Below are 26,091 nucleotides of genomic sequence, written 5' to 3'. Positions count from 1 at the left end.
TACTGTGGGCCAGGAGCCAGTGGTCAAGAGAGAATCCTTGAGACATTTTCCATGCAAAAAGGTGCTTTTATTAAAGTATGGGGACAGGACCCCTGGGCCTGAAAAGCTTCACCAGGATTATGAGGAGCCTTGGTTATAAACTTTTAAGTTGCTGTGTGGGGTGGGGACTCTAGAGATAAAAGAAGTTTCCAAAAGGATTTTCACACATGAAAGATTTACAGGAGGTCTGGCTATCAGCAAACAAATGTTGCTTTTGGCCTCTAGCAAAACATTAACATTCAGGCAGCTGTGAATTCTTGGAAGAATGTCCCACTCTGTCGGTTTCAAGTATTTGTTTATGGACTGCAAGTTTGTTAGGAAATGTAATTGTAGGGATGCCTGGGTGGCTCAGTGGTTGGTCCTGGGGTCCTAGGATGGGGTCCCACATTGGGCTTCCCACAGGGAGCCTGCTTCTCCCTTTGTCTCTGTCTCTGCCTCTCTCTCTTTCTCTCTCTCTCTCTCTGTGTCTCTCATGAGTAAATAAAATCTTTTTTTAAAAAAGCAGATGTAATTTTAAACTATATTTCTTTGGCCTTAGTTCCCCCTATCACCTGGGTCTTCTATCCCTCCCTGTATCTCTTGGTTCGTTGGCCTTTGGTGGTGAAGAATCCAAAGGATATGAGGCAGGAGGAGAGTGAGATGGGATTAAGCCAATGAAGTAATTTCCCAGGGAGCTTGGGTAAGAGAAGTGCAGCAGGCAGAATGAAGTGAGAAAGTCAGGTTCTTGTCTCACGGAGTCGAAGAATGAATCTGGTGGACAAAGAGTGAGTAAAGCGACGGGAGTTTATTAAGCAAGGATACTGAGAAAGCTCTCAGGAGTGGGAGGGGCCCAGGCTGGGTTGCCCACATGGGCCTGCACTGACAGTTTTTCATTTAGAACTGATCAGGGAGCTTGTGGCCTTCTCATTCTTGGGATGTCTTGGTTTGAGTAAGGACTAGTGATAACATCTTTAATGGTTTACTTCTTTTTAGAGTCTGGTTATCCTTTGTTGGGCACAGAGGACTGTCATAAAAAAGGCCCTCTCTACCCATACCTAGGGCAGGGTGGTCTCGTTTGTTCCTTTATTTCTGGTTTCCTTACATCTCAGCATCCTTAGGATCTTTGTGAGCCTGAATCTGTAGCCCCCTACCTATTTCTCCCTACCTAGACTCTCCTGTCCCTCAGTCAAGAACAGGAGAGATGTGGCTCTGAGAAAAGGTGCACTAAGAAACATTGTCACAGTTTCAATATTCCCTCCCTACGATTTGTGAGACCCAACTACTTCCAAACTCCTTTTTCCTCCTTTTTGTTTTGGATGGCAATGCTGCTCTGTGACTGACCTACACAACCAATGGCTCAGTAACAGTTCAACTCTGTGGAGAGAACCCAAGGGTCTGCTGGGGAAGCATGAAGGAGAACTGTGGACTTGCTTGTTTTGCCCTCAGAAATCAGCATTAAGTCTCCTGATATGAAGTTCAAAAGACTGCAGGTAGTACTCTGGGACATAGATTGAAACCCAGTGGGGACGGAGCCTGTCTCTGTACCTGCCATATAGAAGGCCAAATAGACTTCTTTTTGGAATGGATGGGTGTTGAATAAATAGGAGAATCTGTGTATGCTGGGTCTGTTTCAGGTCACTGATTCATACTTAGGGAAAGACATTAATCCAGGGACTGGTTCTCTGAACAAGTCCTGGGAAGATGTATCCTAAGTTATTCGAAAAGGAGTAGTAAGATAGATAAGGAGTTCAGAATTGAGAAAAACATTAAAATCATCTGAGGAAAGTAGAGGTGTTCGTCACGCAAGTGGGTTTCTTGCAATTTACTCTCTTATAGCTTGTATATTCTGAACAGAAAAAAAGAAAGGGAAGGAACCGCATGTGCTTGAGGTCATCAATTTCATCTATAAAAGGGAAATAATACCGCCTGTCCCATGACACTGTTGTGAGGACTAGAAGTGATGGTTGTTGATGTAGAGACTTGCTAGGTCCAGTCACCATAAAATGTAAAAACAACACACTTGATTAATATATAGCTACCAATATAGCTGCAATATACTTTTTCATTTTATTTATTTATTTATATATTTATATATATATATATATTTATTTATTTATTTATTTATTTATTTATTTATTTATATTTGAGAGAGAGAGAGAGGGAGAGAGAGGCAGAGACACAGATAGAGAGAGAAGCAGGTTCCATGAAGGGAGCCTGACGTGGGACTCCATCCTGCATCTCCAGCATCCCACACTGGGCTGAAGGTGGCGCTAAATCGCTGAGCCACCGGGGCTGCCCTACAATATACTTGTTAAAAATACATTTTATTTATTTATTCATGAGAGAGAGAGAGAGAGAGAGAGGCAGAGACACAAGCAGAGGGCGAGGCAGGCTCCATGCAGGGAGCCCGAAGTGGGACTCCATCCTGGGTCTCCAGGATCACGCCCTGGGCAGAAGGCAGTGCTAAACGGCTGAGCCACCCAGGCTGCCCGTTTTCAATTCTTCTTAAAGCACACAATTCGACTTCTTTCTAGCAAAGTTTTATGTGAGTTGGTGTACCTATCAATTAAAAGCTGTAGGGTATGGATCCCAGACTGCCCCTAAGGTGCATGTTCAGAGCCCTTCCAATTCCTCCAAGTGCAGCCTGGAAACCACCGAGCTGGTCTGAGGCCACATCCACAGCTGTGGGAACCAAGTGCCAGAGGCAGTCATGATTTACTGGATCAGAAACCCAGTTGTCTCCTGAAGCATCTGAGTCAGGGAATTGGTTTTTCTCAGGGCAGGGTGAAAAAATCCTTACACGATCAGGATTTCTCTCATCCCGAGAAAAATGCTTAGCGTTTTTTTGTTTGTTTCTTTTTTCTCATGTTGTTTGGCTATTTCTCTTGTCACATTGCCCTACTTCCTTTGGTAATTAGTTTTGGAAAGAAATCACTCACATAATGAAAATGATCTAGAAACTCAGGTTAAAAAAATTTTCTAGCCAGTGTGGATATGTGTGATTCACAGTTGCTTTAAGCCTACAGAAATTTGTTTGCACAAATTAATAAGAACTTTTAATAAACAGACTTTACTGTTCACTGCTAAAAATATTCCTGTCAGAAGGGCAAGACAGCCGAAGAGTAGGGTCCCCAAGTCACCTGTCCCCACCAAATTACCTAGCTAACTTTCAAATCATCCTGAAAACCTATGAATTCGGCCTGAGATTTAAAGAGAGAACAGCTGGAACGCTACAGTGAGAAGAGTTTGCATTTCTATCAAGGCGGTTCCCACCTTGACTTCACCGGGACCTGGTGACTGTGGTCTCCACCTTCGCCTCACCTGGACCTGGTGACTCTGGTCCCCACCTGGGCCTCACCTGGACATGGTAGCTGTGGACTTCATCTGGACCTGGTGACTGTGGTCCCCACCTGGGCATCACCGTACCTGGTGACTGGGCTCCTCAGCTACCAATGACTAACATCCAGGATGGACCCTTAGTTGCTACTGACCATCCCCAGGGTCTCATTTGTTCCTGGTGACTATGGTCCTTGTCTGGGCTGACCTGACTCATCCTTGGCTCTGATCCTCTCCTGGGCCTCCACTGCCTTGCAGGTATGGTCTCCCTTGTCGTGGGTGTGTATTGTCTATGGTCCCTTCTGGGCCTCACCTGATGGTACTGGGCCACGATATTGGCCCTTCGCAAGGCCAGTAGGTTCTCCGAGTCCTCCTGCATGGTGCTGCAATCCGAACACATCCAAGAATGACGGCACATGAAAACCTTCCGAGGACACATGCGTCCGGGTGCTCCCCGTGGGCAGGTCCCCCTCCGTCTGAACAGAGCCGGAGACAACCCCATAGCCCTGAGGGGCACAGGCTTGGCTGGAACATCACACACGGGCCCTCACTGCCTGTCTGTCGCTCACCCACCTACAGTCCACCTTCCCAGCCACTGTCCCAGGACACGCCGTCACGCTGGGATCACAGAGCGCTCCCACCCCGGTATCAGGAGCACACGGGCGGGGGACCCAGGAGGCTCTGGCGAACTGCCGATCTGATGCTCGGGGTGATGTCTCCCAGCCCGGGGGATATCGAAGGTTTCTCTTAGATTCCACAAGCACAACGACCGAGGGGAGAAAGCAACGGACTAGACTTCATCAAAATTTCACGCGTGAAATCCTCCGGATAAGGTCCTGGAGGTCTCTCAGATCCCGGACGAGCCCCCAAATGTGTGGCTAAGATTGTGAATCCTAGAATCCACCGAGTAGTCGACACCGATGCAAACACAAGAGGGTTTATTCACAAGCTAGAGCGTGGGTCTAAGTATGCCAGACACAGCGGAGCAGGGACTTGGACCCCGAGACTAAGAGGCATAGCAGCTTTATAGGGGCCAGTGGCCCGTGGGATACACAGAAAGTTGCACAGTCATGTCAGTTCACACGCAGGTGGCTGATTGAATTACATCTTACCCTATAGTATCCATTTGAGCTGGCCTATTACTTTGGTCAGAATTGGCGCGCAGTTTTGGCGGGCACAAAACAGGGTTACATTGTTATAGGCCGATTTCTGAGTAGCTTGTGCCCAAAAGCTTGACTAGGGTGGGGCAGCATCTTAAGCAATAAGCAGGTTATGTAGGGGTCATACAGGAGGTGACAGGTGTAGCACAAAATGGAATCAGTCCTGCTCTGCTTCTCCAGGAGTAGGGGATTTTTGTTAAATTTCCTGGGTCCCGGGATCCGTGGGTGGCGCAGTGGTTTAGTGCCTGCCTTTGGCCAGGGGCGCGATCCTGGAGACCCGGGATCGAATCCCATGTTGGGCTCCCGGTGCATGGAGCCTGCTTCTCCCTCTGCCTATGTCTCTGCCTCTCTATCTCTCTCTCGCTGTGTGACTATCATAAATAAATAAAAAGAAATTTCCTGGGTCCCACACTGACTGCATGTACACTTCGCTTCTAACAGGCCTAGGTTTGTTGCGGGACAGAAGTTGTGTGAGAGGCAATTGGAAGGTGCAGGCCTGGAGACAAGTGTCTTGAAACTCAATCCAGCGACTAGCGAGGAATTCCTCTCATACATTGCTACTACTTCCATACAAGAGAAGCTAGTTGAACGCAGTGTCCAGGGGATCTTGATTCTGAGAGGTGAGACCCCACGCAGTCCCTCACAGTTCCACACTGCCTGCAGATAGAGTTTCGAACATCCTCACTAGAGATGTATGCCAGAAGCTCATGGGACGCAGGGGGCAAGTCGCAGGCTTCAATGGTTGTGTCTCCAGGTGCAGTAGAGCGGTATTCATTGTATTCGTACCGCCTACAATTCTGCTACATTCTCACGGCCATCAGAACGAGCTAGTATAAAGCTGGCTTCTAGGCATGCTCTGTTGTGAGAGCTGAGCTCAGGGCAGGACCCTCCCGCATCTTGCCTGCCCATAGTCATAGCTGCTAACATCTTTACGTGGAGTGCTAGGAGATGTTAGAGAAATGCAACTGGAAGTGTCAGGACTATACTCACGTGTATCTGAGTTTGATACATTGATTGCCAATGTCCTTGTTCAATTAGAGTGTAGCTCGGGTATGCCTCACCTCGATAAGTGTCTAGCAGACATCGGCTTGCAAAGCATACACACTTCGGAGATTTGAACTTATAGCCTGTACCTCCCCCATCCTGACTGCCTGTACGTTCTGCTTCCACAGCATTTCGTTGTATGCGTGAGAGTAGCGGAGTGAGAACCAAGTGTCTGCCTTGTCAATTTCGCGCCTAGCGGACAGCTGCCTCCAAGGCATGCACACTCCTTTGGATTGATCTTAGGACTTGAACCTCCCACATGCTGACCGCCTGTACGCTTCGCTTCCAAATGATTTCGTTCGATACGGGACGCAAGTTTTGAGAAATAAATGTTTCTTAGTTCAATCCAGCAACTTCTGTGGAATTCCTCCCTCAGATGGGAGCTACATACTAACTTCCAAACCTGAGTTACTAGCTGAAAGCTCTCTCTCTGGGGAACTTTCCTTTCGGAGATGAGCTGAAACGTGGTCCTTCCCAGTTCCACACTGCCTGCAGATACAGTTACAAACATACTCACTAGACATGTTTGTCAGAAGCTCATGGGATGCAAAGGGCAAGCTGCAGACTTCAAGGTTGTGTCTCCAGGTGCAGTAAAGCGGTATTCATGGAACATCCTGAATTACAATGCTGCCACGTTCTCATGGCCATCAGAACGCAGTTAGTAGAAAGCTGGCTTCGAGGCATGCCTCCTTTTGAAAGCTGAGCTCAGGGCAGGACCCTCCCACATCCTGACCTCCTGTAGTCATAGCTGCTAACATCCTTATTTTAGGTGTTGGGAGAGGTTGGAGAAATGCAAGTGGAAGTGTCAGGACTGTACTCACGTGTATCTGAGTTCAGTACAGCGATTGCCAGCATCCTTGTCAATTAGAGTGTAGCTTGGGTATACCTCGCCTCGATAAGTGTGTAGCAGACATCGGCCTGCAAAGCATACACACTTCTGAGAGTTGAATTTATGCCTTGTACCTCGCACATGCTGACTGCAGGTACACTTCGCTCCTATAAGGCCTAGGATCGATGCGTGACTGAAGTGTTGTGAGAGGTAAGTGGAAAGTCCCAGTACACAAGACCAGTGCCTCCAAGCTCAATCCAGCGATTTCCTAGTAATTCCTGTCTTAGACAGGTGCTACATACTCTTTCATACGTGAGAAGCTAGCTGAACCCTGAGTCCAAAAGCATCTCTCTCCCGAGAATTGAGCTCACACCCAGTCCCTCACAGTTCCACACTGCCTGTAGAATGAGTTTTGAACATCTTCACCAGAGACGTTTGTCAGAAGCTTGTGAGACACAAGTGGAATCATGCAGGCCTGGAAGGTGTCTCTAGGTGCAGTAGATTGGTATTCTTCAAACCTCCTGAGTTAGAAGACTGCTATGGTCTCATGGCCATTAGAACGCAGCTAGTTGAAAGCTGGCTTCTAGGCATGCTCTCTTGTGAGAGCTGAGCTCAGGACAGGACCCTCCCGCATCCTGCCTGCCCATTGTCATAGCTGCTAACATCCTTAAGTGAGGTGCTGGGAGATGTTGGAGAAATGCGAGTGGAAGTGTCAGGACTGTATTCACGTGTATCTGAGTTCAATATAGCGATTGCGAACGTCCTTGTTCAATTAGAGTGTAGCTCGGGTATACCTCGCCTCGGTAAGTGTCTAGCAACGTCGGCGTGCAAAGCATATACACTTCTGAGATTTGAGCTTATGGCCTGTACCTCCCCCATCTGACTGCCTGTGGGTTCCGCTTCCACAGCTTTTCGTTGTATGCGGGAGAGTAGCGGAGTGAGAACCAAGTGTCTGCCTTGTCAATATGGCTCCCAGCAGTCAGCTGCCTGCAAGGCATGCACACACCTTTGGATTGAGCTTAGGACTTGAACCTCCCACATGCTGACCGCCTTTATGCTTAGCTTCCAAAGGATTTTGTTCGATACGGGACGCAAGTTTTGCGAGAGGCAAATGTGTGTTAGTTCAATCCAGCAACTTCTGAGGAATTCCTCCCTCAGATGGGAGCTACATACTAACTTCCAAACCTGAGTAGCTAGCTGAAAGCTGTCTCTCTGGGGAACTTCCCTCTCAGAGTTGAGCTGAAACGTGGTCCTTCCCAGTTCCACACTGCCTGCAGATACAGTTACAAACATACTCACTAGACATGTTTGTCAGAAGCTCATGGGATGCAAGGGGCAAGCTGCAGGCTTCAAGGTTGTGTCTCCAGATGCAGTAAAGCGGTATTCATGGAACATCCTGAATTACAATGCTGCCACGTTCTGATGGCCATCAGAACGCAGTAAGTAGAAAGCTGGCTTCGAGGCAGGCCTCCTTTTGAAATCTGAGCTCAGGGCAGGACCCTCCTGCATCCTGCCTGCCCATAGTCTTAGCTGCTAACGTCCTTATCTTAGGTGCTGGGAGAGGTTGGAGAAATGCAAGTGGAAGTGTCAGGATGGTACTCACGTGTGTCTGAGTTCAATACAGTGATTGCCAACGTCCTTGTTCAATTAGAGTGTAGTTCGGGTATACCTCACCTCGATAAGTGTCTAGCAGACATCGGTCTGCAAAGCATACACACTTCTGAGATTTGAGCTTATGGCCTGTACCTCCCACATCCTGACTGCCTGTATGTTCCACTTCCACAGCATTTCGTTGTATGCAAGACAGTAGCGGAGTGAAAACCAAGTGTCTGCCTTGTCAATTTCGCACCTAGCGGACACCTGCCTGCAAGGCATGCACACTCCTTTGGATTGAGTTTATGGCTTGTACCTCCCACATGCTGACCACCTGTACGCTTCACTTCCAAAGGATTTTGTTCGATACGGGACACAAGTTTTGCGAAAGGCATGTGTCTCCTCGTTCAATCCAGCGACTTCTGAGGAATTCCTCCCTCAGATGGGAGCTACATACTAACTTCCAAACCTGAATACCTTGCTGAAATCTCTCTCTCTGGGGAATTTCCTTCTGCGAGATGAGCTGACACGCGGTCCTTCCCAGTTCCACACTGCCTGCAGATGCTGTTACGAACATCCTCACTAGACATGTTTGTCAGAAGCTCATGGGATGCAAGGGCCAGCTGTAGGCTTCAATGGTTGTGAATCCAGGTGCAGTAGAGCGGTATTCATGGAATGTCCCACCTTACAATGCTGCTACATTCTCACGGCCATCAGAATGAGCTAGTGGAAAGCTGGCTTCTAGGCATGCTTCCTTTTGAGAGCTGAGCTCAGGGCAGGACCCTCCCGCATCCTGCCTGCCCGTAGACATAACTGCTAATATCCTTATGTTAGGTGCTAGGAGAGGGCGGTGAAATGCATGTGGAAGTGTTAGGCCTGTACTCACGTGTATCTGAGTTCAATAGAATGATTGCCAACGTCCTTGTTCAATTAGAGTGTAGTTAGTTTCTAACTCCCATGTACGAGTGGGTAGCAGACATTTGCCTCCCAGTTGTACACACTCTTGAGAGTTGAGCTTATGGCCTGTACTTCCCACATGCTGCCTGCAGGTACACTTCGCTGCTAACAGGCCTAGGCTCGATGCGTGACTGAAGTGTTGTGAGAGGTAAGTGGAAAATCCCGGCATACAAGACTAGTGCCTCCAAGCTCAATCCAGCGATTTCCTAGTAATTCCTGTCTTAGACAGGTGCTACATACTAAGTTCCATACGTGAGAAGGTAGCTGAACTCTGAGTCCAAAAGCATCTCTCTCCCGAGAGTTGAGCTCACACCTAGTCCCTCACAGTTCCACACTGCCTGCAGAATGAGTTTTGAACATCTTCACCAGAGACGTATGTCAGAAGCTTGTGAGAAGCAAGTGGAATAGTGCAGGCCTGGAAGGTGTCTCCAGGTACAGTAGAGTGGTATTCTTCAAACCTCCTGAGTTAGAAGACTGCTATGGTCTCACGGCCATTAGAACGCAGCTAGTGGAAAGCGGGCTTCTAGGCATGGTCTCTTGTGAGAGCTGAGCTCAGGGCAGGACCCTCCCGCATCCTGCCTACCCATAGACATAGCTGCTAACTTCCTTACATTAGGTGCTAAAAGAGGTTGGAGAAATGCGAGTGGAAGTGTCAGGACTGTACACGTGTATCTGAGTTCAATATAGTGATTGCCAACGTCCTTGTTCAATTAGAGTGTAGCTCGGGTATACCTCATCTCGATAAGTGTCTAGCAGTCATCGGCTTGCAAAGCATACACACTTCTGAAAGTTGAGCTTATGGCCTGTACCTCCCCCATCCTGACTGCCTGTACGTTCCGCTTCCACAGCATTTCATTGTATGCGCGAGTGTGGCGGAGTGAGAACCAAGTGTCTGCCTTGTCAATTTGGCTCCCAGCGGACAGCTGCCTCCAAGGCATGCACACTCCTTTGGTTTGAGCTTAGGACTTGAACATCCCACATGCAGACCTTCTGTAAGCTTCGCTTCAAAGGATTTCGTTCGATAGGGGCGCAAGTTTTGCGAGAGGCAAATGTGTCTCCGGGCCTCCTCTCCGGGTCTCTGTGGTCTGACAACTTGGTGGCAGCGAGTGGTCTGTGTGGTGTCTGGGGATGGGATTTGGCGCTGATTGTCAGGTGCACATCTGCCTGGGAGATGCACCTGCGGGGATCAGTGACGGGGTGGGCATCAGCACCTCTGGCCTCCAGCGGGCAGTGCTGTGCTGCTCCCTGAGACCCGGGTCTGATGGGGGGAGGCGGGTGGGGACGCTGGTCCTCTGGCTCTAGGACGGAGGATTCTGCCCCCCAGTCTGCAGGCCCACCACAGAAGAGCCGCCAAACCCCCGGTTCCCTGCCGCTTCTCTCAGAACCCTGCTTTCACTCTGCCCGCGTCTAAGTTTCTTTTGGTTTTGTTTTTTATCTCAGACTGTTGTGCCCAAGATTGCGAATATGAGAAACCACCAAGAAGCCGATTCCGATGCAACACACGAGGGATTATTTACAAGCTCGATCATGTGTCCAAGTATACCCGACATTGCAGATCAGGGACTTGGACCCGAGGTAGGTTTTAGCTTAGTTTTAAGGGCTGGTCTTGGGGACCTCAAGAAGGGCTGGAGCAATTCATCAAGTTCTGTTTACATTTTGATATGGGGCCTTCAAGGGCATTGAGCCCTCTTCTCATTCTAATAGGGGCTTCCTGCCCTTGGCCTGGGCTCAGTTTTGATTCAATTGTGGGGCTTTCTAGGACATTAAGCTGTAAACAGCAAAGGTTCCACACCTGGAAGGGGGACGTCACACTGTCCCTATTTGCTGAAGACGCGGTACTAGAAACAGGAAACCCAAGAGCCTCCACCCAAACCTGTTAGAACTAAGGAGTGAGTTCAGTAAAGTCACGGGACACAAACTGACCCTACAAAGCAGAGTAGCCTTGCTGTGTCCCGACAATGAGCACTCAGGAAGGAAAGGAAGGACGTGAAGGCCTTCTCAGGAGCATCAAGGAGAATAAATAATGAGACTGAACCAAAGGAGCACAAGTCTTGTGCACTGAGCCATACCAGGCTCTGGGAGGCCGTCCTGGGCTTGTGGGGTGGGAGCCTCATCTTGTGAAAATGTCCGCAGTTCCTGAAGCCACCCTCAGTTTCAATGTCATTCCTATCAAAATCATGGTGGCAGATCTTAGAAATAGGAAAAAAACAAAAACAAAACCCATAAATCCAACCCCCACAACAAATGACCCCGGACAGCAAATCAGTATTGGAGAAGCATGACAGAGTGGGACGCAGCACTTTGCTATTTCAAAAGATGTCACAGAGACACAGGATAAAGCAGTGTGGTTCTCGGGCCCCCGGCTGGCTCCGTCGGTTAAGCATCCAACTCCTGACCTCACTTCCGGTGCTGATCTCAGGGGTCGTGAGTTCTAGGCCTGTGTTGGGCCATGGACGAGGCGTGGAGCCTACTTAGACAAACCAGACCCACGGGGGGTGGTCCCGGCATAAGCTGAATGAGCAAAACAGAGAGTCCAGAGGAAATGTACTCTGATAGAACTGATTTTTTTAACTTAATTTAAACCCAATTAATTAACGTATAGTGATTATATACGTTAAGAATTCAGGAAGAATTCAGGGATTCACCAGTTGGAGATAACAGCAGTGCTCGTGACATCACGTGACCTCCTTCATGCCGGTCCCCTGTTATCCGCCCCCTCCAGCGACCCTCAGTTTGTTTCCTATGATTAAGAGTCTGTATTTCCTGCATCTGTTTTCATCTTATTTGTTTTTCCTTCCCTTTACAGTTGTTCATCTGCTTTGCTTCTTTAATTCCACCTATGAATGAAACCACACGTCATTCTCTTTTCCGAGTGACTTACTTTACTTAACATGATCCCTTTAGTTCTATCCACATCATTGCAAATGGCAAGATTTCCTTCTCTTTGATAGCTGACTTCCATTCCTCTCTCTATGACCATCATCTATCTCCCATCCTCTTTATCCATCATCTGGCAGAGGACACTGAGGCTCCTCCCACAGTGTGGCTACTGTGGACCCGGCTGCTGTGGACATTGGGGTGCAGGTGTCCCAAGTCTCATTGCATCTGTATCTTCGGAGTGAGCTCCAGGCCGTTCACCTGCTGGTCGCAGGGCGGCTCTATTTGTAACTTCCTGAGGGGCCTCCACACTGTTTCCATGGCGTCTGCACCAACCCGCGGTCCCGCCCACATTGGAAGAGGGTTGAGTGAGTTTTGCAGGATGTGGTAAAAGTCTGGTCCACATTTCATTTCACGTCCTGTGGGCTCCAATTCCTTGTCCTTAAGTATTTCTGGGGAAGCCCGGTGTTGGGCTCCTTCTCAGTGAGATGTTTCCAAAACTAACAAGCCCCAGATGAAGCCTGAAAGGAGGCAGGTGCAGCCCAGAGAGCACCCGCTGCCTCCTGCACAGTCTCCTGTAGCGCCTGAGCATCCCGCAGGGGGCGCCTGAGCCCAGGCCCCTCCCATGGGCACGCATGTGCGGTAGGCCTCGTCTGCCTGCACTAACAGGAGCCAGCCTGTGCTGGGGAGGCCTGCGGAAGACAAGGGGATGCGTCTAAGCTGATGAGCTGCAGCCTCCTCAGGACCCGCGGGAAGTCTTCAGGGGGAAATTGGGCCACATTCATGCTGACAGGAACCCCGGTCTCCTCAGGACCCGCGATGAGGCTTTAGGAATATGTGGGCCCACATCCACCCTGACAGGAGCCCCTGGGCCGCCTCAGGACCCGCAGGGAGGCTTCTGGAAGATGTGGGCCCACATTCACGCTGACAGGAGCCCTGAGCACCTCAGGACCCGCAGGGAGGTTTCAGGAAATTGTGGGCCCGCATCCATGCTGAGAGGCGCCCCTGAGCAGCCTCACGACCCGCGGGGAGGCTTCAGGAAGATGTGGCGACGCGTTCACTCTGGCAGGAGCTCCCGGGTCCCTCAGGACATAAGTTGAGGCTTCTGGAAGCTGGGGCCGCATTCATGGTTACAGGAGCCCCAGCCTCCTCAGAACCCTCGGCGACACTTCGGGAGGATTTGGGGCCACATGGACACAGCAGGACACTGACTTCCTCAGGACCCCTGGTGTAGATTTGGGGAAATATGTGGATGCGTCCATGTGGACAGAAGACCCCAGCCTTGTCAGGGCCTGTGGTGAGGTTAAGAAAAGTGTGGGTGCCGCATCCACAGTGACAGGAGTCTCCATCCTCCTCAGGACCCACTGTGAAGGTTTGGGAAGATTTGGGGCCACATCCATGCTGACAGGAGCCCCCAGCCTCCTCAGGTCTTATGGTGAGGCTTGAGGAAAATGTGGGGCCACGTCAATGCTGTCAGGAACCCTGTCTTCCTCAGGACCTGCACTTTGGCTTCGGGACATAAGGGGCTGCGTGTATGCTGAGAGGAGCCCATAGCCTCCTCAGGACCCGCGGTGAGTTTTCTGGGGGACTTGGGGCCATGTCCAGGGTGACAGGAGCCCCCGGCCTCCTGAGGACTTGCTGTGAGGCTTCCAGAGGATGTGAGGCATAGTCCACAGTGACAGGAGACCCAGCATCCTCAGGACCCGCTGACTATGACTCAGGAACACGTGGGGCCACGTCGCACTCACAGGAGCCTGGCTTCCTCAGGACCCCTTGGAGGAATCTGGAGGAGCTGTTGGGGGCCACGTCCACATCAGAAGGGACTCCTCAGAACCACAGGGTAAGTGAAAGGGCAGAATGAATGGTAGGGTGAGGGGAGGGGAGGAAGTTGGTGGTTAGCCTTAGGTTAGATGTTAGGGGTTAGTGATTATGCTTATGGTTACGAATTAGAGGTTAGGTGAGGCATAAGGGTATTGGTCAGTGTTAAGAGTTAGGATGGGGGTTAGGGTAAGGGACAGGATTTAGTGTTAGGGTTAGGGTTTAGATTCTAGGGATTAGGGTAGGAGGTTAGAGGTTGGGGTTAGGGTTATGGTTAGAGTTAGGGTTGGGCTTAGGTTTGCAGTTAGGGTTAGGGGTTAGGGTGTGAGTTATGGTTAGGGGTTAGAGTTAGGGGTTAGAGTTAAGGGTTACAGTTAAACTTAGGGCTAGGTTTAGGGTTAGAGCGAGGGTTAGGATTAGGATAGGGGTTAGGGCTAGGGTTAGGGTTAGTGTTTGGTTACGGGTTAGGGTTAGGGTCAGGTGTGGGTCAGGGTACGGTTTTGGAAAAGGGTAAGATATAGGGTTAGGGAGTGGGTTAGGGGTTGGTTTTAGGGTACGGGTTAGGGTACAGTTTGTGGTATGAGATAGGATTAGTATTAGAGGGTTAGGGTTAGGGTACAGACTAAGGTTAGGAATAGGATTTGAATACCTTATTTTAAGGTTAGGGTTAGAGGTTAGGGTTAGGGTTAGATTTAAGGTAGGGGTCAGGGTTAAGGAAACCTAAGTTTAGGTGAACCTACATTTAGGAGTTAGGGTGAGGGTTGGCAGAAAGGTTCAGTGAATGTGTTTTGGTCTTGGGGTTTGTGTTTGTTTTTCGATTAGTGATGGGTCTTGTTTAAGGGCTAGGTTAACATTAGGATTAATTGTAGGGTTAGGGTTATGTCTGTGTATGGTTAGAGTTTGGGTCTTGGCCTGTGCCTGCACTGGGACTCCTAGCATCTTGGGCCCTTTAGTTTTATGCACTCTATTTAGGTTTTGGGTTCAAATATATCCTGACTCCACCAAGTCAGTGGCCTCCCCAGAGAATCAAAATCCAGCCTTCTGATGGGGTCAGAATAGACATAGCAGGCTTCTCCCGAGCTGAGCTAAGGAGGGGATTTGTGGCTCTAAATACTCTTTATTTGGATTTTCAGTTGCCTTTCTGATTTTATCTCTAGTGCATACATGTTTCATCAATACTACCCATTATTATTTTAAAGTTTTACTTGAATTCCTGTTTGTATACACAGAATGATATAGTTTCAGGTTTACCACATAGTGATTCAACCCTTGAATACAACGCCTGGTACTGGCCTCAGGTGCCCTCCACTATCCCCATCCCCTGATTCCCCATCCCCCTCACCTTTCTCTGATATTTATTAGTTTATTCTCTGTGGTTAAGAAAGTGTTTTTTTGTTTGCTTCTCTCATCCCCCCTGTGCCCCTTTGCCAGTTTGTTTGGTTTCTTAAAATTCACATGTGAATGTAGTTGTATGGTATTTGGTATCTTTCTCTGACTGACTGAGTTCATTGAGCATAAGTCCTTTCCACTTCTCCCACGTCATTGTAAATGGCTTCATTTCATCGCTTCTGATGACTCAGTGATGTCGCAGTTGGTATATTTACCACATCGTCTCTGCCCATTCATCACTCGATGGACATCTGGGCTGTATCCGCAGTTTGGCTCTTGTTGATAATGCTGCTACAAACACTGGGCTGCGTGTCCCACTTGGAATCTACTAAAGGACTTTTGTATCCTTGGGTAAATAACTAGCTCTGCAATTTTGGAATCGTAGGGTAGCTCTATGTTTAACTTCTTTTTTAAATTTTTTTTATGATAGTCACAGAGAGAGAGGCAGAGACACAGGCAGAGGGAGAAGCAGGCTCCGTGCACTGTGAGTCCAACATGGGATTCGTTCCCGGGTCACCAGGATCCCGACATGGGCCAAAGGCAGGTGCCAAACCACTGCACCACCCAGGGATCCCCTATTTTTAAAGTCTCTAGGACCCCCCACAGTGTTTTCCACAGTGGCTGCACCTGTTCGCATGTCCACCAGGAGTGTAAGGGGGCTCCCTCTTCTCTATAGCCTCAACAACACCTGTTGTTTCTTCTGTTGTTAATTTTAGCCATTCTGACGGCTGTCAGGTGACATCTTATTGTGGTTTTCATTTGCATTTCCCTGATGATGGGTGACGCTGAGTGTCTTTCGGTGTCTGGTGGCCATCTGGATGTCTTGTCAGAGACAAAGTCCATTCATGTCTTCTGCCCATCTGCAGTTGGATAATTTGTGTTTAGGATGCTGAGATTTTTATTGGATGTGTTGTTTACAAATATCTCCTTTCATTTTGTATGTTGCCTTTTAGCGTTGGTTGTTTCTTTCACTTTGCAGAAGCTTTTGAATTTGATGAAGTCCCAATAGTATTTTTGCTTTTGTTTCCCTCAACTCAGAGGCATATCTAGAAAGAAGATCCAATGGCCAACGTCAAAGATGTTGCTGCCTATCTTTTCTTCTTTGTATGGTTTCAGGTCTCACATTTAGGTCCTTCATCCATTTTGAATTTATTTTTTATATATATGGTGTAAGAAAGTGGTCCCGTTTCATTCTTCTGCATGTGGCTGCCTGGTTTTCCCAACACTATTTGTTCTTATCCTGGGGTCAGGGTTAGGGTTTTTTGAAGAGACTGTCTTTGTGCCATTGGATATTCCTTCCTGCCTTGTTGTCGATTAATGGATCATAGAGTTACAGGTTTGTATCTTGTTTCCGCATTCCATTCCGTTCTATTCTATTGATCTAAGCATCTCCTGTTGGGAGATTCTTGATTGCTGATTCAATTTCGTTGCTGGTTATCTGTCTGTTCAAGTTTCTTATTTCTTCCTTTTTCATTTTTGCTATGTTATATATTTCCAGGAATTGATCTATTTCTTTCAGGTTCTAGGTTGCTGGCATATAATTTTTCATAATGTTCTCTTATAAATGTTTGTATTTCTCTAGTGTTGGTTGTTATTTCTCTTATCTCATTTGTGATTTTATTTGGGTCCTTTCTCATCATTTATCTTTTTTCTTTTTTAAAGATTTTATTTATGTATTCATGCGAGACACAGAGAGGCAGGGGTATAGGCAGGGGGAAAATGAGGCTCCATGCAGGGAGCCTGATGTGGGACATGATTCCCCAGGACCCCGGGATCATGACCTGAGCCAAAGCAGATGCTCAACCACTGAGGCACCCAGGTGCCTTGCTGATTAAATTCCTTTGCTAGTTATGGGTGTGTTCACATTTTCTATTTCTTCCTATTTCAGTTTTGCTCGTTTATACATTTCTAGGGATTTGTCCATTTATTCCAGGTCTCCCAGTTTGTTAGTGTATAATCTTTCATAGTATTCCCTTATAATTGTCTTATTTTTCTGGTGTTTTTTTTTTTTTTTTTTTTTTTTTCTGGTGTTGATTGTGATCTCTCTTCTCTCTTTTGTGATTTTATTTTTTTTAGTTCTTTTCTGTTTTCTTGTTGATAAGGCTGGCTAGGGCTTGATCCATTTTCTTAGTTATTTTGAAGAACCAGTTCTTAGTTTCATTATTCTATTCTACTGTTTTGTTGTTTCTGTATTGTTTATTTCTGTTCTCATCTTTATTTTTCCCTTCTTCTGTAGGCTTTAGGCTTTGTTTCCTATTCCTTTCCAGCTCCTTTAGGTGTAGTGTTGGGTTGTCTATTGGAGACTTCTTGTTTCTTGAGGTAGGACTGTATTGCTATCTACTTCCCTCTAAGGACTGTCTTTGCTACATCCTAGAGGTTTGAAGAAACATGTTTTCATTTTGATTTGTTTTAAATTTCCTCTTTAATTTCCTGGTTGCTCCATTCATTCTCTAGTAGGATGATCATAATCTCCACGAATTTTTGGTCTGTCCAAATTTTTTCTTACTGTCGACCTCGAGTTTCATAGCGTCGTGGTCCGAAAATGTACATGGTGTGATACCATCCTTCTTGTACCTGTTGTACTTGTTGAGGGCTGATTTGTGGTCCATGATAAAATCTATTCTGGAGAATGTCCCCTGTGCACTTGAAAAGAATGTGTATTCTGCTTTATGAAGAAATGTTCAGACTATATCTGTTGAGTCTCTTTGGTCCAGTGTGTCAAGGCTATTGTTTCCCTGTTGATTTTCTGCATAGACGATCGGTCCATTGCCATAAGTGGGTGTTAAAATCCCGTCATTGTATTATTATCAGTGTGTTCCTGTACGTTTGTTGTTAATTGGTTTCTATATTTCGGTACTCCCATGTTGGCAGCATAAATACATAGTTGTTTGATCTTTTTTAAAAATAAATTTATTTTTTATTGGTGTTCAATTGACCAACATACAGAATAACACGCAGTGCTCATCCAGTCAAGTGTCCCCCTCAGTGCCCGTCACCTATTCACTCCCACCCCCTGCCCTCCTCCCCTTCCAACACCCCTAGTTCTTTTCCCAGAGTTAGGAGTCTTTATGATCTCTCTCCCTTTCTGATATTTCCCAAACGTTTCTTCTCCATTCCCTTATGTTCCCTTTCACTATTATTTATATTCCCTGAAGGAATGAGAACATACACTGTTTGTCCTTCTCTGATTGACTTACTTCACTCAGCATAATACCCTCCAGTTTCATCCACGTTGAAGCAAATGGTGGGTATTTGTCGTTTCTAATGGCTGAGTAATATTCCATTGTATACATAAACCACATCTTCTTTATCTATTCATCTTTCGATGGACACCGAGGCTCCTGCCACAGTTAGCTATTGTGGACATTCTGCTATAAACATCGGGGTGCAGGTGTCCCGGCGTTTCATTGCATCTGAATCTTTAGGGTAAATCCCCAATAGTGCAATTGCTGAGTCATCGGGCAGGTCTATTTTTAACTCTTTGAGGAACTTCCACACAGTTTTCCAGAGTGACTGCACCAGTTCACATTCCCACCAACAGTGTAAGAGGGTTCCCTTTTCTCCACATCCTCTCCAACATTTGTGGTTTCCTGCCTTGTTAATTTTCCCCATTCTCACTGGTGTGACATGGTATCTCATTGTGGTTTTGATTTGTATATCCCTAAGGGCAAGTGATGCAGAGCATGTTTTCATGTGCATGTTGGCCATGTCAATGTCTTCCTCGGTGAGATTTCTCTTCATGTCTTTTGTCCATTTCATGATTGGATTGTTTGTCTCTTTGGTGTTGATTTTAAGAAGTTCTTTATAGATCTTGGAAACTAGCCCTTTATTTGATACGTCTTTTGCAAATATCTTCTCCCATTCTGTAGGTTGTCTTTTAGTTTTGTTGACTGTATCCTTTGCTGTGCAAAAGCTTCTTATCTTGATGAAGTCCCAATAGTTCATTTTTGCTTCTGTTTCTTTTGCCTCCATGGATGTACCTTGCAAGAAGTTGCTGTGGCCAAGTTTAAAACGGGTGTTGCATGTGTTCTCTATGATTTTGATAGAAACTTGTCTCACATTTAGGTTTTTCATCCATTTTGAGTTTATCTTTGTTTATGGTGAAAGAGAGTGGACTAGTTTCATTCTTCTGACTGTGGATGTCCAATTTTCCCAGCACCATCTATTGAAGAGACTGTCTTTCTTCCAATGGATAGTCTTTCCTCCTTTATCAAATAATAGTTGACCATAAAGTTCAAGGTCCACTTCTGGGTTCTCTATTCTGTTCCATTGATCTATGTGTCTGTTTTTGTGCCAGTACCACACTGTCTTGATGACCACAGCTTTGTAGTACAAGCTGAAATCTGGCATGTGGTGCCCCCAGATATAGTTTTCTTTTTTTAAAATTCCCCTGGCTTGGGATCCCTGGGTGGCGCAGCGGTTTGGCACCTGCCTTTGGCCCAGGGCACGATCCTAGAGACCCGGGATGGAGTCCCACTTCGGGCTCCTGGTGCATGGAGCCTGCTTCTCTCTCTGCCTGTGTCTCTGCCTCTCTCTCTCTCTCTGTGTCACTATGATAAATAAATAAAAAATAAAATAAAATAAAATAAAATAAAATAAAATAAAATAAAATAAAATTCCCCTGGCTTTTCGGGGTCTTTTCTGATTCCACACAAATCTTAAAATAATTTGTTCTAACTCTCTGAAGAAAGTCCATGGTATTTTGATAGGGATTGCATTAAACGTGTACATTGCCTGGGTAACATTGACATTTTCACAATATTAATTCTGCAAATCCATGAGCATGGAATATTTTTCCATCTCTTTCTGTGTTCCTCAATTTCTTTCAGAAGTGTTCTATAGTTTTTAGGGTATAGATCATTTACCTCCTTGGTTAGGTTTATTCCTAGGTATCATATGATTTGGGTGCAATTGTTAATGAGATTGACTCCTTAATTTCTCTTTCTTCAGTCTCATTGTTAGTGTATAGAAATGCCTTTGATTCCTGGGCATTGATTTTGTATCCTGCAACGCTACCAAATTGCTGTATGAGTTCTAGCAATCTTGTGGGGGAGGGTTTTGGGTTTTCTAGGTAGAGTATCATGTCATCAGCAAAGAGGGAGAGTTTGACTTCTTCTTTGCCAATTTGAATGCCTTTAATGTCTTTTTGTTTCATGACTGCTGAGGCTAAGATTTCCAATACTATGTTGAATAGCAGTGGTGAGAGTGGATATCCCTGTCTTATTCCTGATCTTAGGTGAAAGGCTTCCAGTGCTTCCCCATTGAGAATGATATTTGCTGTGGGCTTTTCGTAGATGGCTTTTAAGATGTCAAGGAATGTTCCCTCTATCCCTACGCTCTGAACTGTTTTGATCAGGAATGGATGCTCTATTTTGTCAAATGCTTTCTCTGCTTCTAATGAGAGGATGATATGGTTCTTGGTTTTTCTCTTGCTGATATGATGAATCACATTGATTGTTTTACGAGTGTTGAACCATCCTTGTGTCCCGGGGATAAATCCTACTTGGTCATGGTGAATAATATTCTTAATGTATTGTTGGATCCTATTGGCTAGTATCATTTTGGGAATTTTTGCATCCATGTTCATCAAGGATATTGGTCTGTATTCTCCTCTTTGGTGGGGTCTTTGTCTGGTTTTGGAATTAAGGTGATGCTGGCTTCATAGAACGAATTTGGAAGTACTCCATCTCTTTCTATCTTTCCAAAAACCTTTAGTAGGATAGGTATGGTTTCTTTAAACGTTTGATAGATTTCCCCTGGGAACCCATCTGGCCCTGGACTTTTTTACTTGGGAGGTTTTGGATGACTGCTTCAATTTCCTCCCTGGTTATTGGCCTGTTTAGGTTTTCTATTTCTTCCTGTTACAGTTTTGGTAGTTTGTGGCTCCAGGAATGCGTCCATTTCTTCTAGATTGCCTAATTTATTTCCGTATAGCTGTTCATAATATGTTTTTAAAATCGTTTGTATTTCCTTGTGTTGGTAGTGATCTCTCCTTTCTCATTCATGATTTTATTAATTTGAGGCTTGTCTCTCTTCTTTTTAATAAGACTGGCTAATGGTTTAATTCTTTCAAAGAACCAACTCCTGGTTTTGTTGATCTGTTCCACATTTATTGTGGTCTCAATTTCCTTGAGGTCTGCTCAAATTTTAATTAAATGTCTTATTCTTTTGGGTGTAGGATCTAGCTGCTGTTTTTTTCTCTAGCTCCTTTATGAGTAAGGTTAGCTTTTGTATTTGAGTTCTTTCCAGTTTTTGAATGGATCCTTGTATTGTGATGTATTTCCCCCTTAGGACTGCTTTTGCTGCATGCCAAAGATTTTGAACGTTTGTATCTTCATTCTCATTAGATTCCATGAATCTTTTTAATTCTTCCTCAATTTCCTGGTTGACCCTTTCATCTTTTAGCAGGATGGTCCTTAACCTCCACGTGTTTGAAGTCCTTCCAAACTTCTTGTTATGATTTAGTTCTAATTTCAAGGCATTATTGTCTGAGAATATGTAGGGGACGATCTGAATCTTTTGGTATCGGTTCAGACACGATTTGTGATCCAGTATGTGGTCTATTCTGGAGAAAGTTCCATGTGCACTTGAGAAGAATGTTTATTTAGTTCAGTTTGGATGTAAAGTTCTGTAGATATCTGTGAAATCTATCTGCTCCAGTGTATCATTTAAAGGTCTCGTTTCTTTGGAGATGTTGTGCTTAGAAGACCTATCGAGGGTAGAAAGACCTAGATTGAAGTCACCAAGTATGAGATAATTATTACCTAAGTATTTCTTCACTTTCATTATTAATTGGTTTAAATATTTGGCAGCTCTGATATTCGGGGAATATATATTGAGGATTGTTAAGTCCTCTTGTTGGATAGATCCTTTAAGTATGATTTAGTGTCCGTCTTCCTTTCTCACTATAGTCTTCGGGGTAAATTTTAGTTTATCTGATATAAGGATGGCTACCCCTGCTTTCTTTTGAGGACCATTTGAATGGTAAATGGTTCTCCAACCCATTATTTTCAGATTGTAGGTGTCCTTCTGTCTAATATGAGTCTCTTGTAGACAGCAAATAGTTGGGTCCTGCTTTTTTTGCAGTCTGAAACCCTGCACCTTTGAAGGGGTCATTAAGCCCATTCACGTTCAGAGTTACTATCCACAGATATGAGTTTAGTGTCATCATGACATCTATTCAGTCCTTGTTTTTGTGGATTGTTCCACTGAACTTCTTCTTAAAGGGGAATTTTAAGAGTCCCCCTTAAAATTTCTTGCAGAGCTGGTTTGGAGGTCACATATTCTTTCAGTTCCTGCCTGTCTTGGAAGCTCTTTATCTCTCCTTCCATTTTGAATGAGAGCCTTGCTGGATAAAGTATTCTTGGTTGCATGTTCTTCTCATGGAGGACCCTGAATATATCCTGCCAGCCCTTTCTGGCCTGCCAGGTCGCTGTCGAATGGTCTGCTGTTACCCTAATGCTCCTCTCCATAAAGGTCAGGGATTTCTTGTCTCTTGCTGCTTTAAGGATCTTCTCTTTATCTTTGGAATTTGCAAGCTTTACTATTAAATGTCGAGGTGTTGGACGGTTTTTATTGATTTTAGGGGGGGATCTTTCTATTTCCTGGATCTGAATGCCTGTTTCCCTTCCCAGATTAGGATTGTTTTCAGCTAGGATTTGTTCAAATACATATTCTGGCTCTCTGTCCCTGTCGCCTCCCTCGGGAACCCCAATTAAAAGTAGGTTTTTCTTCCTCAGGCTGTTGTTTATTTCCCTTAATCTGTCTTCCTGGTCTTTTAATTGTCTGTCTCTTTTTTCCTGAGTTTCCTTCTTTGCCATCAACTTGTCTTCTATGTCACTCACTCGTTCTTCCACCTCCTTAACCCTCATCGTTAGGAATTCTAGTTTGGATTGCATCTCATTCAATTGATTTTTAATTTCGGCCTGATTGGATCTAAATTCTGCAGTCATGAAGTCTCTTGAGTCCTTTCTGCTTTTTTCTAGAGCCACCAGTAGCTGTATAATCATGCTTCTGAATTGGCTTTCTGACATTGAATTGTAATTCAGATTTTGTAACTGTTAGGGGAGAGGACTGTTTCTGATTCTTTCTTTTGAGGTGAGGTTTTCCTTCTATTCATTTTGCTCAGTGCAGAGTGGCCAAAAAAAATTGTATTGGGAAAAGGAGAAAAAGAGAGGAGAGAAAGAAGGAAAGAAAAGAGAAAAAGAGAAAAGGAAGAAAAAAAAGAAAAAAGAAGAAAAAGAGAAAGAAAAAGAAAGAAAGGAATAAAGGGTGGGGGATGCAAACAAATAAAAAAGAAAGAAGAAAAGAAAAGAAAAGAAGAGAAGAGAAAAGAAAAGAAAAAAGAAAAGAAAAGAAAAAACCACGGGAGAGTATCTTTTGATTCTGTATACTTTAAGTCCATTGACTTCCCCTGGAACTTGTCCGTCTAGCTCGTCTTCTGGGGGAGGGGCCTGTTGTGCTGATTTTCAGGTGTTAGCTCTTGAGGGAGCTGCTCTGCCCTCTGCCTGGTGCAGGGCTCAGTGGGGGTTGTTTAACTCGTGAGGCCCCCGGAGGAACCATCCCAGTGACGCTGGCAGGTCTGGAGCCCTGGATTCAGCTCCCACAGTAACTATGGAGCTCTCCCTCTGCAGGACCTGGAGGTGCGAAGGCGGGGACGCTGATCTGCTCAGCTCTGGGCAGAAGCGTCCTAGCTGTCGTGGGCCTTCCCGGGCTCTGCCTGTCCCAGGGGGAGGCCAAATCCTGGGCTGTGTCCTGGCACCCTGTGCTCCAGTGCCTGCGCTGTTGGATTCCCCCTCCCGGCCACACAGCTGCCTCCGTGGCACTGCCGCCCGAGCCCCTCTGAGCTGGTCCCAGAGCCCCGCAGCCCTCTCCGCAGGGATCCTCTTCCTCTGCTGGAGCCCCCTCCGAGCTGCTCCTGGCCTCGCAGCCCCCTCCATGCGGAGCCACCGCCCGAGGCCCTCCGAGCTGCTCCGGGTCCAGCCGTGGGCCCTGCAGTCTTTTAGGGAGCTCGGCTGCGGGGTATGGTGCAGTCTCCTGGGTGCGCAGGTGTCTGTTAGTGTTCCAGGGAGCCCGAGGGCATCCCTGCCATCCTGGCATCCTGCTCCAACTCCCTGCGGGTGCCTTTCCACCCAGGAAGATTGGTGAAGCTCCTGCTTCTCCGGGACAGAGCTTTCCTGTCCTGGGGGCACTCGCCCCGGCCTTAGCCCGGCACCTCGTGGGGCCCCTCCCCCTTGGATGCCTTTTGTTTCTTTATTTCTTTTCCCTCCTCTTCCTACCTTGATAGAAGTGTGAACTCTTCTCACTGTAGCATTCCAGCTGGTCTCTCTTTAAATCTCAGGCCGAATTCATAGATTTTCAGGATGATGAAGATTATCTAGGTAATTTGGTGGGGACAGGTGATTTGGGGACACTACTCTTCTGCCATCTTGCCCCTCCCTCCACTTTCCTATTTCAAACAATGTCACAGAGACACAGGATAAAGCAGTGTGGTTCTCGGGCCCCAGCTGGCTCCGTTGGTTAAGCATCTGACTCCTGACTTCAGCCTTGGTCTTGATCTCGGGGTTATGAATTCGAGCCCTGTGCTGAACTGTGGACGAGGCATGGAGCCTACTTAAACAAACCAAACCCAAAGGGGTGTGGTTCTGGCATAAGCTGAAGGAGCAGAATAGAGAGCCTGGAAGAAAATGCACTCGGATACCATCAACTGATTTTTTAAACTTAATTTAATTTAAACCCAATTAATTAAGAGTATAGTGTATTATACTTTCAGAGGTAAAATTCAGGGATTCACCAGTTGGAGATAACACCAGGGCTCATGACATCACGTGCCCTCCTTCATGCCCATCTACCAGTTACCCTGTCCCTCCACTCCCCTCCCCTCCAGCGACCCTCAGTTTGTTTCCTGTGATTGAGTCTTTTTTTCCTCCATGTCTGTTTTCATCTTATTTGTTTTTCCTTCCCTTCACAGATGCCCATCTGCTTTGCTTCTTTAATTTCACCTATGAATGCAACCATAAGGTAATTTTCTTTCCTGACTGACTTATTTCACTTAACATGATCCCTCTAGTTCTATCCACATCATTGCAAATGGCAATATTTTCTTCTCTTTGATAGCTGAGTACCATTCCTATCATCTAACTATCTATCATCTATGACCATCATCTATCTTCCATCCTCTTTATCCATCATCTGCCTGAGGACACCAAGGCTCCTCCCACAAGGTGGCTACTGTGGACCCTGCTGCTGTGGACATTGGGGTGCAGGTGTCCCTGAGTCTCATGCATCTGTTTCTTTGGGCTGAGCTAAGGCCATTCACCTGCTGGTCCCAGGGCGGCCCTATTTGTAACTTCCTGAGGAGCCTCCACACTGTTTCCAGGGTGGCTGCACCAGCCTGCGGTCCCGCCCACAGAGGAGGAGGGTTGAGTGAGTTTTGCAGGGCGTGGTTAAAGTCTGGTACACATTTCTTTTTGTGTCCTGTGGGCTCTAATCATTGTCCTTAAGTATTTCTGGGGAAGCCGGGTATTGGGCTCCGTTTCAGGAGTCGTTTCCAAAGCTCATAGGCCTCAGCTGGAGCATGGAAGGAGGCAGTTGTGGCCCCGTGTACGGGGACGCTGCCTCCTGCATGGCCTCCTGCAGTGCCTGAGCATCCCGCAGGAGGCGCCCGAGCCCAGGCACTGCCCAAGGGCCGCGAGGGTCGGTAGGCCTCGTCCACCTGCACTAACAGGAGCCCACCTGTGCTGGGGAGGCCTGAGGAGGACATGGGGATGCATCCACGCTGATGAGCCCCGGTCTCCTCAGGAACCACGGTGAGGCTTCAGGAAGATGTGGGCCCGCATCTACCCTGACAGGAACACCTGGGCTGCTTCAGGACCTGCAGGGAGGCTTCAGGAAGCTGTGGTGCCGCGTCCACTCTGAAAGGAGCTCCCGGGCTGTTCAGGACATAAGTTGAGGCTTCTGGAAGGTGGGGGCCGCATCCACGGTGTCAGGAGCCCTGGCCTCCTCAGAACCCGCAGTGACGTTATGGGAGGACGTGGGGCCACACCCACACAACAGGACGCTGATGTCCTC

This window comes from Canis lupus, chromosome 32 (genome assembly GCF_048164855.1).
Source record: "Canis lupus baileyi chromosome 32, mCanLup2.hap1, whole genome shotgun sequence".
NCBI classification, from domain to species: Eukaryota; Metazoa; Chordata; class Mammalia; order Carnivora; family Canidae; genus Canis; species Canis lupus.
Note: the sequence above shows the minus strand (reverse complement) of the source record.